This window comes from Rhagoletis pomonella, unplaced genomic scaffold (assembly GCF_013731165.1).
Source record: "Rhagoletis pomonella isolate Grant_MI unplaced genomic scaffold, Rhpom_1.0 Rhpom_scaffold_01239, whole genome shotgun sequence".
Lineage (NCBI taxonomy): Eukaryota > Metazoa > Arthropoda > Insecta > Diptera > Tephritidae > Rhagoletis > Rhagoletis pomonella.
The window spans coordinates 1-16,790 of NW_023459793.1; the positions used below are offsets into that span (position 1 = coordinate 1).

Below are 16,790 nucleotides of genomic sequence, written 5' to 3' on the forward strand. Positions count from 1 at the left end.
AGATATCTTAACGAAACTTGGTACGCCCACTTCTTTCGGGCGTAGGAGGGATGGTATTAAAAATGGGCAAAATCGGATAATAACCACGCCTACCTCCCATATAACGGTAATTTTGCAGAAATACGAAAACTGCGATATTTTAGCAACTACTGAAGATAATTCACTAAAAATTGACATTTACAATAAGTTTTAGACAAAAAGTAAGAACATTATTCATTTTTGGAAAATGGGCGTAGCCGCGCCCACTTATGGTTACATGTGTATACCTTGGTAACCGCTGTACCAATTTCTTCCAAACTTGGCACAGTTGCTGGCCTTGGTACAACATACCAAATGGCCGAAAATTTTATAAATCGGGCAATAACCACGCCCACATCCCAAATAACGGTAATTTAGAGAAATAGGAAATCTTCGATAAATCAGTAAATATTAAAGCTAATTTATTAAAAATGAATGCTTTCAACAACTCTTTATCAAGAAATACGTCTATGATAAAATTTTGGAAAATGGGCGTGGCAGCGCCCACTTATGATCACATATATGTATCTCAGTAACTGTTGTACCAATTTATACCAAACTTGGTATGGTTATTGTGCTTGCCACATAGAAGCAAAGCGTTGAAAATTGGTGAAATCGGACTCAAATTACGGCCGCTTTTCATTAACGGTAAATTTCAGAAATGCCTGAAACTTCAATATTTCGAAATTTAAGGACGTTAATTTACTCAAAATTGATACACTCGGCTTACCATGTAGCGGTAGCTTTCGAAAAGGCTTAAAACATACCGGGTATTTAATGTTCGGCTCCGTCCGAACTTAGACTTTCTTACTTGTTTTTTCTTTTTCTTTTATACATGTTACCGCATAACTTTGGACCACGTCGATCGATTTCAATCATTCTTTTTCCCTCGGAAAGGTAGTACTCACAGGTGGTCCCATATTAATTTCGTTTAGATCCGATCATTGGATCATGAAAAAATCAACGGCACTCCTAAATTTGTATATAAGAATTGAAGTCGGTTGTGTTTTTTTTTTTTAAATTACTTGTTTATATTAGTATTTATGACTCTCTTAATTTTAAATAATATAAACATAATTTTCACGCTGGCAATGCTGTGTGTCATGAAAAAGCGCTTGCGCTTTCAAGCACATAAACGCGACAACAATAACAACCACATTGAATGACATACATTCGAGAGAATCGAAACGGCTGACAAGAAAGAGCGTGTGTTTAGCCGTGCTCCCTCTTATGTCAAAGCGGCGGCCAGCAGCATTGTGTTGCAACAGTAGCGACAGCGACAACAACAGCCACACATTGGCAGCGGCCGACCGCGGCGAACAAGACGAAACGTCAGAAATAAGCAAACGAAGCGAGCAAAGAAAACCTGAGAATAACCCAAATGGGCAGTTGTAGTTATTGTGCTGCGGCGAGCGATGGAAATGGGAACAAATTTCGTGTGTGTTTTGTTGTGCGATAAAATAAGCAGATTTTTATAAACAAAATACAAAAATCTTGTGAATAAATAAAAAGAAATTTTGTGAAAAACGTGAAGCTAGTGAATTGCTAATGCAAAGACATAAATGTAGCATGTGAAAAAGCAGTGAAAATTTGTGCCGAAGAAAAAGTGGAAATCACTTTGCTACATGCAGCACCAGATGAATGTATGTACATAAGTGAATGAAAATACTACATAAAGGCGCATACAGACTATGTATGTACATATGCAGGTATATGTATATATGCATACATAGCACCAAATTGAGATGTGCATATTTGTGTGTAATGTATATGTTTGAATACATGCATACATATGTACGTACATAAGTGCGGGCTTACAGTACGGCGCACACATTTTATGGGGCGGAGGAAAAATCTGCAGTAGGCGCAGCCAACAGTAGGCAATGCAGCCTAGCGATGCATTCGTTTGTTCATTCTGTGTAGGGGAAATAAAGTGAGCAGTGATGGCTGAGACGCGAACGCGGCGGCAGCGTCTATGTCTTTGGCGCCAGCGTCGGCAGCATTAGCAAAACTATATAGAATCTAAAAAGCAGAAGGCAAAAGGCACGAGAAGAATAAGCAGTAATGGCAGACGCGGCAGTGATGGCAAAAATAGCAATTACGAAAGACATGTGAAAAGGTATATGGAAAAGCAGAGAGTGTATTTTGTTTGTATTTTGCCAGTCGCGCGCTCTCGCGCTCCACAACTGTCAAATAATAGCTGCCGCCAGTGCTGCCAGAAAAAAAATCTCGTTCGGAGCTAAATCGGTCGAAAAAAAAACTAAAAAGAGCTAAATAATAGCTCTGATCCAGTACTCCATGAACTTACAGGTTTTTACACGAACTTGTAGGAAGTTACAGGAAAAATGATCCCGTATTCCAAATTCCTCCAAAATCCTGTAAATGAGAGCGATTTTTGGAGAGTTATGTAGAGAATGAAGTTGCAAGATTTTACCCGAACTTTTTCTTCTGGTAAAATCATGAAAAGTGTCTAGCGATCACTGGATGACGTTTTTACAGGAAAAATGCTTTTTTTTTGTTCCCATACTTTTTGTTGTTACTCACTTTTTACTCTCACGTCAGAGAGTAATTTTGCTGTTTGACATTTTTACAGGATTTTACACGAAAAGTATTGGATAAGAGCTAATACTTATAGAAGCTGAAAAAAAGAGCTAAATTTTTTTTGAAGGTGAGCAGGTATTGACGTAAAGTTGCTTTTACATTTTCCGCAATTTTACTAAAACTTAACGAATTTTATAAAGAGTGCTGAAAAGAACTTTTACAGCGAAAATGAGGTACATATGCACATTTCGAATTATTTGCTACGGCACTTACATATAGCACTTATATGTATGCATATACTTATACATATAAGCTAGACGATGAACTAAAAATACTTTACAAACTGTTAAAATCTGCAATTTCATATATTTGAATTGACCATAAAAACTCGGGTTATGAATCATTTTTTCGCAAAAGTTTTCTAAAATTTTTTATTGCCTTCTCTCCTTAAGGTAAAATTAGTTAAGGTAAAGACAAAACCCGCGCGTTCAGAAAAAGGATTTTCTTCTAATTAATTTTTGAATTCTTTAACCTAGATCCAAGAGTTTATGGTGGAGTCTGTAGTTTCCCGTGAATACAAATGTATGTTTTTCCACTGCATTTCGAAATTTGTTATTTTATCGACGCTTAAGTCTTGGCTTTCCTTTTCTACCATGGCCGCGAGAGAGAGAATGCACCGTCTGAGCTCATCGGAGCTCGAATTACTGCCCGGTATAGTTTGTGTGCTCCCGCGAACGTGCTATAAACTAATCGACTTGCCCATTTTCCATCTGCTTACGCGCCAGTTGCATTAGGAATGGAACTTTTTTAAGTATTAGTCGAAATAGAATAACATGAAGGTATAGAAAATGGCCTGAGCTCACCAAAGCCAAGTGAATTTTAGTCAAAAATTCGACAAAGAAATTAGAGATTTTTAATTTTAATATATTACCAAAAACAACTGAAACTTTCTGGAGCTAAAAAAATGCTAGATAATTTTGAAAAGAGTTAAAAAAAAGAGCTAGGAGCTAAATCCCAATTTTCGGAGCTACATTGAAAAATAAAGCTAAATCTAGCTTCAAAAGCAGCGAAATGGCAACACTGGATGCCGCGTGTAGAAGAAAATGAAAACAAAACAACATAAAAAATTGCAGTTGCATGAAACTGGGAGAAAGAGAGTGGGAATGGGAGAGATAGAAAGAGCGCGAGTTTGAATAGCGCAGGGAGAGCGTCTGCATGGAATGCATTTTCAAACACACACTAATACATACGTACCTGTATAACCACAAGTGCACTGTTGAATGGATGGCAAACGGCCGACACGACAACTCTTGGCCCTAATAATAGTGGTCGAGCATAAAGCCCAATTGGTAGTGAACTGTAAGTTGGTTGTACGGATCGTGGAACGTGAAAACGCAGCGGAACAGCAAAATCGATGGCCGAACGCAGTTGAACGATGCACTGATGTACATAAGTGTTGGTGTGATTTAACTCCGCCGCTCTGAGTTGTTACTGTGGATTCCTTCGTCAGTAAACCAGCAGTGTATGCACGTAGGCATGTAAATATGTACGTATTCTGCTGTAGTTGGCCGCCTATGCCTTGCCTTTACGATAAACTAACTCGCTGCATCACGACGGCTTAGTGCCCATCTACAAAGAACTTTCGCGTTGCGTTCGATTTCGCGTTAGTTATTATCGTTTGTCTCTGGGTGAGAGTCGCGTTGCAAAAACTGCTTGCTCGTATTAGTTGGCAAATAACTATTTGGTGGAATGTTGTCTTAAGTTAGTTAGAAGTCTACAAAATGCAATATTTATAACACAAACTGTGCGGACCACCACGGGAGTGTATGTATGTGTATAGTGTAAAAAGGAAAGGAAGTGCAAGAGTAAAGTGAAAGCAATATGAATTAGTGGTGAAGAACTCTTATTTGAATGAATTATCAGGGAAAAACACACAGGTTGTGCCCTAAAAAACAATTCGGAAGTACCAAAAATGAGAAGTAAAATATTCAGTCACTGAAATTTGTATGCTTCCATTAAAAATTTGTATGCAAGTGATAACTGATTTTGATTACCACATACATATCTAAGTAGGTATGTAAGTCTTCTTAGTGCAAGTGGGTTTGTGAATATCTTTGGAAAAGAATGAAAAAAATGTTGAAAATTTGGATTCAATTAAAAACAAGTTAAGTTAGGAGAAATAATACCACATCAAGTGTTTAATAAGTTTTAACTACGAAAACAAAGCCTACAGAATTCGCATTACATCGGAAATTCGATATCAAGTACCTACATATTTGAGGGGTTTACACACTAATGGATGCTTTAAATTAAGTAATATTTGACCTAATTTTATGGAAATCCAGACGAAGTCTCTCGCCGATAACCGTGATGAAGCATGGACCCACTACTAAGCAGCTGATAGCTGAAGGCTGTCCAAGCGCGAAGTATTTAGAAACGGGCTGGAGTTCCTTAAAAAAGGCGAATATTTGTCCACTGACTAGCGGTTTATGGCAAACTTTTGGAAAATCTTCGGTTGTATGTACAATAGTTTTGTGATTTGGGGTGGTGGGGTGGGGTTATGGCACTTATAACCCCACCTATTAGAAAGAGCACAGTCCAAGCTTTAAGACAATTCCCCTCTTTAGCCCCTTGGAGACCCATTCGGAAGTGGGGTAAGCATTTTTAGGATAGCCTATTTTTGAAAGTATCGATACTGAGCACTCCATAGTACTTAGTACACGCAAAATAACTCGAAAGTACTCAGAACTGAAAACAACTCGAAATTAATTAAGTAGTCCTCAAAATCACTCTGTTCCAATCATCACTCTGATACATGTACTTGAAAGTACTCGGTATTAAGTTTCGAATAGATACTTAAAAATACATAGTTTTATTTACATTTACTGGTATTCGAAAATCATTGTACTCTATTTCAAGATTTAATAATTTTCCAGTACAATACTTGTACCCAGTTTTGTTTGCCATTCCTTTGACTTAATTTGAGATTAATATATTAATTTGAATAAAGTGCTATCAGTTCGTGAGATATCTACATTAATCACTTAAATGTTACCAATATGTATGTATATACGAGTATTTAAAGCAAGTACTCAGTGTTTTCAAAAATACCCGAGCCTTGAAAGTATCGATACTTCCCGACGCTAGACGCGGGTTAGGCGAAATATCTTCACGCGTTGATGGCCTTCGGATACGCTTAGAAAAAATAACCCTCATCAGTCCAATTCCGGCTATGCCATCCATGGTATTTTTGCGCAGAACCAACCACGAAATTCACAAAAAAGTGCATATTTCAAAACGAATTTACTAATAAATTAGTGCTCGGGTCCAGCGTTTGGTAACAATAACCCAAAATTATTGTACAATTAGTAAGCAGTATCCGCAAAACGGAAAAATGACATAAGTCCATTTTTATTAGGTGTTTTTGGAGCGATTGATCGATCAGAGTCAAAAGCTGAGAGTTTTGGGCAGGTCCAAGTTTTGCTGTTGAATCAGCAAAGCGTGTGCAAAATTTCAGCCCAATCAAACGATATCTTCTATAGGCAGAAAAAAGTATCGGCGCATTGTCATCTCAAATACGATCCACACTTGAAATGGTCTAAAAATCGTTTTAATCTTTGTATCCATATACAGAGAAGCTTTTAATTCCTAAGTAAAATGATCTTAAAATTGTTCAGAGTACCGCAGTCCACTGGATTAAAGGCAGGCCCCTCTTTATGGTAGGCCAACCACATGCAGAAGTTCCCAAAGATGACAGCCTTTGTACTGAAAAATATATTTTTTTTTTACTGCAAGCTTCCTTGCCTTATCTGATGTTGAGTTTATGGAAATCAGTTTAATCATTTGGAAGAAAGAAATCAATCTCAAAGGCGCACCAATACTTACGCTGAAATCTGTTCAATGTAGGGCGTCGATTCTCACTCTGAGAAAAAATATTGAAGCGAGTTTTGCCTCCGTACATTCAAACATACACAGCGATATGCAGAAGGCTTCCTTGCGAACTTCGAAGTCCATAGATACCGAAGCTCCGATCTCCCGTCGTGGATGACCTCTTAACCAAACTACAGTAAAGTGGTTACGATGCTGTTGGTTTTGTGGACGACCTCGTAATTATTGTGACGGCATTGTATCAGACGTAATGAGTGCAGATCTGCGCGTGGTATCAAACTAGTGTGGAAATGAGGACCTCAACATAAACCTATTTACAAGAAGGTACAAGCTGAACAGTGGTTCGGTTACCCTTGGTGAAGCAGTTATTGAATACTCTGGCGAAGTCAAATATCTCGGAGTTATCCTGGATAAGGGACTAAGTTGAAATTCCCATCTAGAAAAATCTCTAGTAAGGCCGCCCGAACCATGTGGGCCTGTCGAAGACTTTTTGGTTGAACATGGGGTCTAAACTCTAAACTAGTAGAATGTCTATACCGAACTATAGTTCTCCCGATTGCAACTTATGCCTCCATGATGCACAAAAACTCCGCAAAAAAACTAATGTCTCATGTCTAAATAAACTCCAAAGAATGGCTATAGTGTCGGCGACAGGAGCAATGAGAACATGTTCAACTGCGGCCTTAGAGTCGCTCCTAGATCAGACCCAGCCACATTTTTGTCCAAGCAGGAAAAGTGCTCTTAAAAACGAGGTATTTTGAGCATAATACCAGGTCTAGGAATCTACGAGTTCTCCGATGCTATGCCAAAGGAAATGTGATTTGCACTGGTACACAGACGGATCAAAGATGGACGGCAGAAGAGGAGCAAATGACTTTGGACCTGGAACCAAACATTCCATTGCAATGCGTACTTGGTCCACGGGTCTTTCCGGCCGAGGTACTAGAAATCTCAATTTGTGCCGGTCTGAACATTGAGAATTGTTTAAAAGGCCCGTTTCTAGTTATCTCTTTAGATAGCCAGGCGGCTATAAGAGCCGTTTCTAATAGGACGCTCGTCAAGGAGTGCTTTGACACTAACCAACTCTTGGCAGCAAGCAGCATGGTATTACTATTCTGGGTACCAGGACCCTGCGGTATCGTGGATATTGTGGCCGCCGATGAATTGTCACGGGAAGGTTCATCGTATGTTCTTGTGTTAAGTTAAGAATGCACTAAGTACTGGAAAGAGGTAAGGTGCCTTAGAGAGACCAAACTTTTTGGTTATCATTTTCGCTAGGATATACTTCTTCTGAATAGAGCCGATATCAAGTTGCTTGTTGGCTACTTGACGGGCCATAATCCCTCTCACACAGAGACGGATTGCCGTCATTGCCTTGAAGACGAGGAGACGTCTGAGCACATTATGTGTGACGTGTCAGGCATTGGCCAGATTAAGCTTGCAATACTTCAGTTCTCCCACAGCCGATGTCCTTGCGGTTAGGAATTCGTCTACCAAGAAACTTTTAGCTTTTATAAGGGAGGCTAGTAACATCCGGGCCGTCAGTGGTAGGAACCATTGTAGGGTTAAAAAAAGATCTTAGTCGCGGTGTCCCTTGTTCTGTTACGCTTCCTAGAACTGAAAGACTATTTGACTAGGTGATATTAAGAGTTCGATAAGGAGAAAAATCAAAGTTGAAACATGCAATTTTTAAGCAAAAAACACAAACCGACTTCAATTCTTATATACAAATTTAAGGTCGTCATTAATTTCTTCATCATCCTATGATCGGATTTAAACCTTAAAGGTTCCTTCGAAAAACTTTTTGGAACTATCAACAATAGCTCGGAAGTGATAATTCGGGAACTATTTATCAGCGTTATAAAATCAATTCCAATTCAAGTTTAGTGTCTTTACCAAGTAAACAAAAATATGGAATAAAATACGAGAAATAAAAAAATTAAATGTGTATGTGTGTCAAAAATTGGTGTGGAAGTTGGAAAGTAAGCAAAAACAGTTTGTGAATAAAAGGTGAACGAAAAATTTGCAAAAGCGCAGAATGTAAGCTACAAATATATACTTATGTATGTAAAAAAAAATAAAAATAAAATAATTTATGTAAAAAGCACCGCCGAAAAAATTAAGCAACGTCGCCGCTGATCGCCGAATATATTTTTGTTTCATTTTCTCGTTTTTCCCCTCTTCTTTACGCTTTTGACGTACGCGTGTTGAATTTTTTGTGTGTTTTTAGTGATTGTGAATTCACGATGCGTTTTTGCTGTTTTCAGCGCAAAACGGTGGAAAAAAATAAGAAATGAAACAAAAAATATTAAGAAAGTAACAACTAGCATACTTATGTATTTATGTATGGTGTTTTATTCGTTTGTAATCGCCTGCACATGTGCCTTAGACCCCAAGCCGCGCCAGTCGTCTCCGCGACGACAGCACTGTCTCGCACGCACATCACAACAATAACAACAATAAGGGAATGAGCGAACGAACGCACGAACAAAACATCAATAAAATGCAGCTCAACATAAACGAACAGACATTTTAGCAACAACAACCACTACGCGAGACAACGCAACCAAACAGAGTGCAGTAATAGCATTTTATTCGTCGTAAGAGTTACTGAAGTCACTGTCGCCGACAATGCCACCGCCACTGTCGGTGTTACCATCTTTCTCAGCTATGAGCGTCATACATACATATTTAGTACATACAGTGGGCGACGAAAGTGTATATACGGCCCCTATTGCTATAGTTTAGAAAGTCGAAAAGTATTATGGAAAAAACTTAAGGTTTATTACTACTACATTCGGGTGATGCACAAGATGTCATAAAAAGTCATAATGTCATACATTTTATGAAGGTTAAAAATATTTTTGAGTGATTCATGGCAACCGCAAGACAGTTTTAAACATTTTAAAATTTATTACTATTTTGATTCACCCTGTCATTCAATTATTTTTAAAATCTCTACTTAAAGTATAGTCTCAGAAAATTATTCGTATTTATGAGAAACGGAAAGAACCTTAAGACGACAGTCAGCGTACTGTCAGAATGGCATATATGTACATAGGTTTTACTGCTATCCCTAAATTGGCGCGTCATGCACTAAAGAACAGTCCGAAGTCCTCAAGCCCATACAATTTGAATGAAGTATCGCACAATAACGCGGCGCTGGCGCTGAGCAGATGGAACTTTAATTTTTGACAGGGCTTTACGTTTGTAAGTTGAGTGGAGAAGACAGAAAGAAAGAGACAGTACAAAAAAGCTAAATAGGAAAGGAGAATAAAAACGAGAGAAAATGAGAAAAAATTAAAAATTTCGGCGATTTTATATGGGTTTAGCGCGCTCTGACACTAATTGTTGTTAGACAGCAAAAGTGCCAACTTAACTTAAATCTATAATAAAAATCATATTTTTGTTTTATTTAAAAAGTGTTGCTTGTAATATTCGGTAAAAATTATCCAGCAGCAAAAATACTGAGAATTAATCAAATTTCGTACTCAATGTGAAAAAACATATCCAGAAGTCGAGAACGCAGCAGTGACCGAGAATAAAATGTAATGTCAAGAACGTCACCGCAAAAGAACCAAACGGGAACAAAAGTATTGAAAACAATTTGAGCGGGAACAAAATGAGAACAAAAGGTACGGGAACGTTCTCGAAATGAAAAAAGTGCGAAAACAATATTCTCACTGGAACAAAAGTATTGAAAGCAGTTTGAGCGGGAACAAAATGAAAACAAACGGTTCGGGAACGTTCTCGATAAGAAAAAAATGGTAACGTATCCAAGAAGAATCAAGTAAGAAGAAAAGACTTGGGAACATTCTGTTAGAGAACAAATCGAGAACAAAAGATTTGGGAATTTAACGTTAAGAATGAGAGGGGCTGTTGCGTGTTGGGATGAAAAATCGTTGCAGTGAGAACATGGTTAATCCTAAGACAGAGGAAAGCTGGCTCATTACAACTTCCACGACGTTTATCATTACGGTGAACTGTCAATGTATGGATAAATTTTTCACGAAAAGTTCATGTCTTAAGGCTTTCTTTGACTTAATTTGCATAATTATCTTTCAGTTTTAATACCCGAGCGCACTTGTGCACGATTGTCCATCATCCCTTGTCAAATTTGGTTTGGAGACAAACCGCTTTCGGCGTTGTGCCATCTTCGGTGTAATTTTTCGTTCTCCTATAAGTTCATTTACTTTTTTCACCCACTGTATGTATGTACATATCCACACACAAATACGATACATTCCCTAAGAAGCATGCTTGCATTCATCTCCTCATGACTATTTCTCCTACTTGACATTTGGACGCACGCAATGCTAAGTACTCGGTATTGTATTTTCATTTAATTTTTTGTGTATTTCTTGTACATACATATGTATGTATGTAGGTATATACACATGTACTACATACTCGTACATATGTTTATGCTGCATATCTGCATAGAATTTCAGTATGCAGTTCTCTCAAAGTGTTCTCGTCGGTCCTGGCGTACCTATTCAACAATGAATCTTAGACCCCTTTCAGACACGTCAAGTCTTGCTTTCAAGTCTGCTCGGTTCGTAGGCGATGGAGGTGAGAAAAGTACATTCGTCTCACCTCCTTCGCCCACGAACGAGCAGACTTGAAATCAAGACTTGACGTGTCTGAAAGGGGTCTTACATTTCTGGTGTTTTTTGTTGTTGCTGTTGCTATCACTTTCGTCTGTATTTTGTTGTTGTTGTTGTTTTCCTTCAAGTAGCGATATCAATATTAAGTCGCTATCTCTAATTTTTCTACATATGCAGCACGTTTTTGAAAAGAAACTATGTACATACATAAGTGACAAAATAAGTGCAACGAAACAGAAATTTGTGTAAAGTGAAGCAAATAAATATTTTAAACAAGTTTGTGTGTATTAAAAATACCTACAAATAACGAAAGCATAAATTAATGCATTTGATTAAATCGCATTTTATGAAACTGGCAAATTGCATGCAATATGTGTAAAGCGTTAAAAATCTGTGTGCTTGTGTTCAAAAATTAAATTCTAAAATAAAAATCTAAAGAAAGTATAATAAAAAAAAGCAAAGAAGTTGAATAAAACAAAATCTTCGCAAAAAGTGCAAGTACTCATATATACATTAAATGTTTATAGAATAGCAAATTCAGATTCGATGTCGCAGAATTTACACATAGAAGAAACCGCTGTTTGCAGTACATAAATACGAAGGTTTGTATGATTTTTTGGTAAATAAAGGGTGATTTTTTTGAGGTTAGGATTTTCATGCATTAGTATTTGACAGATCACGTGGGATTTCAGACATGGTGTCAAAGAGAAAGATGCTCAGTATGCTTTGACATTTCATCATGAATAGACTTACTAACGAGCAACGCTTGCAAATCATTGAATTTTATTACCAAAATCAGTGTTCGGTTCGAAATGTGTTGAATGTGTGAAAAGTTGGCAGAAAATCCGCTTTTTTATCGACAAATTTTGTTCAGCGATGAGGCTCATTTCTGGTTGAATGGCTTCGTAAATAAGCAAAATCATGCGATTTGACGCCTTTAGACTATTTTTTGTGGGGCTACGTCAAGTCTAAAGTCTACAGAAATAAGCCAGCAACTATTCCAGCTTTGGAAGACAACATTTCCGAAGAAATTCGGGCTATTCCGGCCGAAATGCTCGAAAAAGTTGCCCAAAATTGGACTTTCCGAATGGACCACCTAAGACGCAGCCGCGGTCAACATTTAAATGAAATTATCTTCAAAAAGTAAATGTCATGGACCAATCTAACGTTTCAAATAAAGAACCGATGAGATTTTGCAAATTTTATGCATTTTTTTTAAAAAAAAAGGTATCAAGCTCTTAAAAAATCACCCGTTATTTAATGTACAGTTGTCGCTCTTGTAAGACGTGTGTGACTATATTTAACTAAGACAAAATTTTTTAGTCAGTATACATACCTGATTGATTAAGTATGCAGTTTTATAGCCCATTAAATTTTAATTTAATAAGGTGCATGTTTCAAGTAACTAAGAATTATGGTTGCTTTTTACTATTTTTTTTTTGTTGATTTTCTTTCAGAGTTCTTCAATGGCTCGACGCCAGTGAGTCATTCGCAATCGTATGCTGCGAATGCCGCATTATACTAAAGCCAGCCTTTCGACATAAGCTACTTTTCCATACCAACACAGATATATATGTAAAATGTGCTCGAAATCTAAGAAAAAAAAATATTAAAAACCTACGCAATTTCTTAACTGCTTCAAACTTGCACTTATTTATACTAAACCCTAAAATAAAAAAAAGCATTTGGTGAATTTTTTTACAGCATTTCAAATATTTCTTGTGCAAGTTTATTGCTACTTTCTCTGCACTTTGCACTAAAAAATTTAGTATAAACAAATAAAAATGAAAAGAGGCTCCTTAGCTTCTTAAGAATTTAATTACCTTTCAACGACCAAAAAAATTGAAGATCTATCAAGAATCCTAGGCTGTACACCTTTTTAACCGACTTCAAAAAAAGGAGGAGATTATCAATTCGTCGGAATATTTTTTTTTATGTATGTTACCGCATAACTTTGGACCACGTCCACCGCTTTCGATTATTCTTTTTGCATCGGAAAGGTAGTGTCTCAGAGGTGGTCCCATACTAATGTAGTTTACGTCCGATCGATGGATCATGAAAAAATTAACGCAACTCCTAAATTTTTGTATAAGAATTTAAGTCGGTTTTGTTTTTGCTTAAAAATTACTTGTTGAATAGTAAATTTTTCGTCTGCTCCATGATCATCTTCACGATATCCGTACTGTGGCAACGTGGAAACTGAAAAGGCAGTGCTTGATGGTCTGAAAAGAATAACTAGAAGAAAGAATAAATCCCTGAAAGATTATTACCAAACTCAGTTATGCCAACCATATTAATACCCCTTCCTACCAGTTGTACATTTCTATGATTTCGCAGGAAATTTCTTGCCAAAACGGCGATCGCTGATAATGGGATCAGAAGATTCTCACTGTAGAGTCTTATTTAGGTTGGAGTTCCAACTAAGTCTCTTATCGAGCTTGATACCCTGATTTTGAACTCGTCAGAGAATTCAAGTTGCACGCCATCCTGGAATGACATGTGTATGGACTATTAATGGTTTTTTTACTAAAACATATTTGACATTTTTTTGCCTTTTTTTTAAGTTAACTTCGCGCGCTTTTGTCTGCTATAAATACTTCCTGCATTCACGGTTGCCACTTGTTTAAAAAATAACCAACCAAAATTTGATAAAAAACAACCAAATTAAAAAAAAACCATATATTTTTTCTCGTATCTATTACAAAAAGCAAAATTTAAAGCAGTGTCACACGATTTGGCATTTGCCAAAAATTTGGTGAAAATCGTATCCCAATCGTGTGAATGCACAAATATTTTTCGCTATCCCAATCACGAAAAATAATTTGTTAAAAATTTTCTGTAGAAGTTCGCAGTATTGTACCAATAGCTCAATTAAAAAAAATTTACAATTCTGTACAAATATTTCAATCGTGTGGCACTGCGTTTATTATAAAAAAAAAAATATTGAAATAGGTACTTGTGCGTTCAATCACATTTGTATTTACTTTTTATATATAAAATAACCAACAGTGGCATTATTTTTAAATTGCACATTTTTGTCTTTCGTTTTTGGGCTCGAAATGAATTGGTATCCAACAGCAGAGAACCACCGCCATTTGAGCATCACCCACGCAAGAGCGTATTATGCAGCCGTAAATTTGGAGAGGGAGAAAAAGAGAGTGTGTATGAATGAGTACACCACTCAGCACATCTGCAATTCGTTTGCATTCGGCATTGCAGTGAGCGCATGCTGAGTTACAGTAATTGATACAATGCATGAATGTAAATACGTACATATGCATGTACATATATTAGACCATACCACCTAACAAGCAAACAAAAAGGTTCGCCGTATACTCCCGACTCTAAAGTAAATATAAAATATTCTTTTGCAAGACAATTACGGTTTTTTTGCCAAAGCTAGCGGTTGGGTTTTTAAACTTTTCGGCGACACCTACATTCGGCAATAACAATTTTTTTTTTAAATAGTTCTACTGGAATAATTAAAATAATTTCTTAGCAAAAGTTTAATGATATTTGATGAGGTTTTATTTAAGTTAGGGTCGTAGGCACAGAGATCTGGTGGGGCAGTACTACAACGGGGTACTTGAGATGTATGAACTTTGGAACAGTTGTGGCAGAAATGAAGACCAATCTTTAAAATGAAGACTTATTTTCGAATAAGTTAGAAAAAATCTTAAACTGAAGATATTAAAATTAAACTAAAATTCCAGATAGGGGCGAATCCGAGAAATAGTCAACCAAAATCGCAGAAAATGCATGTAATTCGAACACTTTAATTTTTTGTGTCGAAAAAAGGATTAGTACAATATATTCTTATTTCATATTTCTTTTCACACTTATTTGAAAAATCTGATTTGCCCCTCTAAATGGCATTGGTTTTAAGCAAATAATAAATAGCATTAAGTTTTAATAAAATACAATTACATAGTTTTAAATAAATGAAACGTCCCTAACGTAACGTCCCGAACGCACATATACAATCGTTTTAAAATTAATCCAACCTTTAGTTTGCTTTTATATCACATTTTGTAAACTTAATTATTTTCTCTTCAAAGTATTTTTGTAGATTGTGCTCTCCATGCACGACAATTTGCGTAAATCGGTTGACTTTGATGGTCATATTAAAATCGCTTCCTTTTTAAAAACTTTAAAAAGGTTTTTTTTATACTTTTTTTTTGTATTTTTGAATATTCCATCTTAACTTGGCAGATTTTTCACGAAAATTTTCTGGCAACACGGCAACATAAAACCTTTCCCCTCGAGACGAAAATATGGATATATCTTATATTAAAATCCGTCTGTAAATGCGGAATGTATGACGAAAAATGTAAAGACAAATTTTTTTGTTTTCGGAATTTCCTTCCAAAAATATTTTCGATGTGAAGGTATATGGCGAACTCTTTTTTCCGGTACGGTCTAATGTACATACATATGCATGTATTTAAAGTGCATACATACATAAATGCTGGTATCTAATGCATCTGTAAACTGAAAATATACTTACTGCCGAGGAGGGTGTGGCACATCATTTATAGTATATTTTTGCGTATTCCTAATTTCTTGCGAATTTCGTCGGTGTGTTTTTAAAATTGTCTCTTCAACTTTTCGACTATTTCTGAGCATTTGTAAAGATAATATTTACTCGTATTTACTATTCTGAAGGAAACCCCACAAATTCGCTTGCCAAGCAGCTTCCAAATTTATCGTCGCCAGCAGGTTTTTTATTAATATTTTTCGTTATTTCTTTCAGCCTTTCGCACATGTTTCTTCATTTATTTCGTCTGCTTTTTAGTTAGCGCTTTTTACGCGCATTTCAGTATGTTTTCTTTCATTCCATTTTGTCACACATTCATTTTTTCACATATCTTATTTTTCGGCTGCTTTTTGTGGTTTGACGTAGTGACACATAAAACGTTGGTTTACTCATTTTTCTTGTTTGGTGTTGTCATTTTTGTTGCTGCTGCTTGTGTTCCACTTTTGTCTCCCTTTTGTTGGCGCGCTCATTTTGGCACCTACTATTAACCCGCCATCGCCAGCGCCAACACCATCGCCATAAAAAAAAAAAATTAAATATAAATATAAATATAAATCTGTCTGCCCGACTGACCAGCGGCGAATCGGTAAGACGAGGCCCAGCAAGCAGCCAGTATGGCTGCGAGAATTCAATCAAAAATTCCCCTGCCATATGACCGACCGAACGACCACCACTCAGTCAGTGGGCCAAAGAGAGTGTGTTTGGTGTGGAAGTGTGTAGTGCTGCTCAATAAATAGTGTTGGTATTATGGGGGTTCGGCGGTAGATGCAGGTCGGAGTTCTGTTAACTGTATGCACGTGATTTAGTTTCAGCGCTTCCGTGTCGCTATTCGAAACTGTTCTTGACATTTGCTTTTTATAATTTTTTCATTTTTGTTGCACATCAATACATACATACATATGTACACAAGTTATAGTAGTTTTGTCTGCAGTGCTCTCGCGTTTATCAGCACACCCCACAACACCCCATACACCATAGCTGTCTACCTCTTTCTTGCAGTCTATCTTTAGCGTTTTGCAATTGTTGCTGTTGGCATTGTTAGCGCCGGTCGCTTCATAAACACCGCTGCTGATAAAAGTTTAATGATCTTCCCGTTGTTTTTATTACGAAACAAATGCACAAACGTATTTGCTATAAGTATTATTATTTTTGCACTACTTATTTACATTTTTCTAGGTTGCTGTTTTTGCTCTTCGCCT

General features: G+C 36.8%; 1 protein-coding gene across 9 annotated transcripts in view; it reads left to right on the plus strand.

Moving 5' to 3' along the window:
- Positions 1-1,120: 1,120 nt before the first annotated feature.
- The window catches only part of LOC118752114 (myosin-G heavy chain-like), a 41,899-nt gene continuing 26,229 nt past the window's right edge, over positions 1,121-16,790 (plus strand). The window contains exons 1-2 of one of the 9 annotated variants that reach the window (XM_036486956.1): positions 1,121-1,661; positions 11,232-11,656. The gene's annotated coding sequence lies outside the window, so the exon portion shown is untranslated. The other 8 variants (XM_036486957.1, XM_036486952.1, XM_036486953.1 and 5 more) reach the window with 8 other exon arrangements.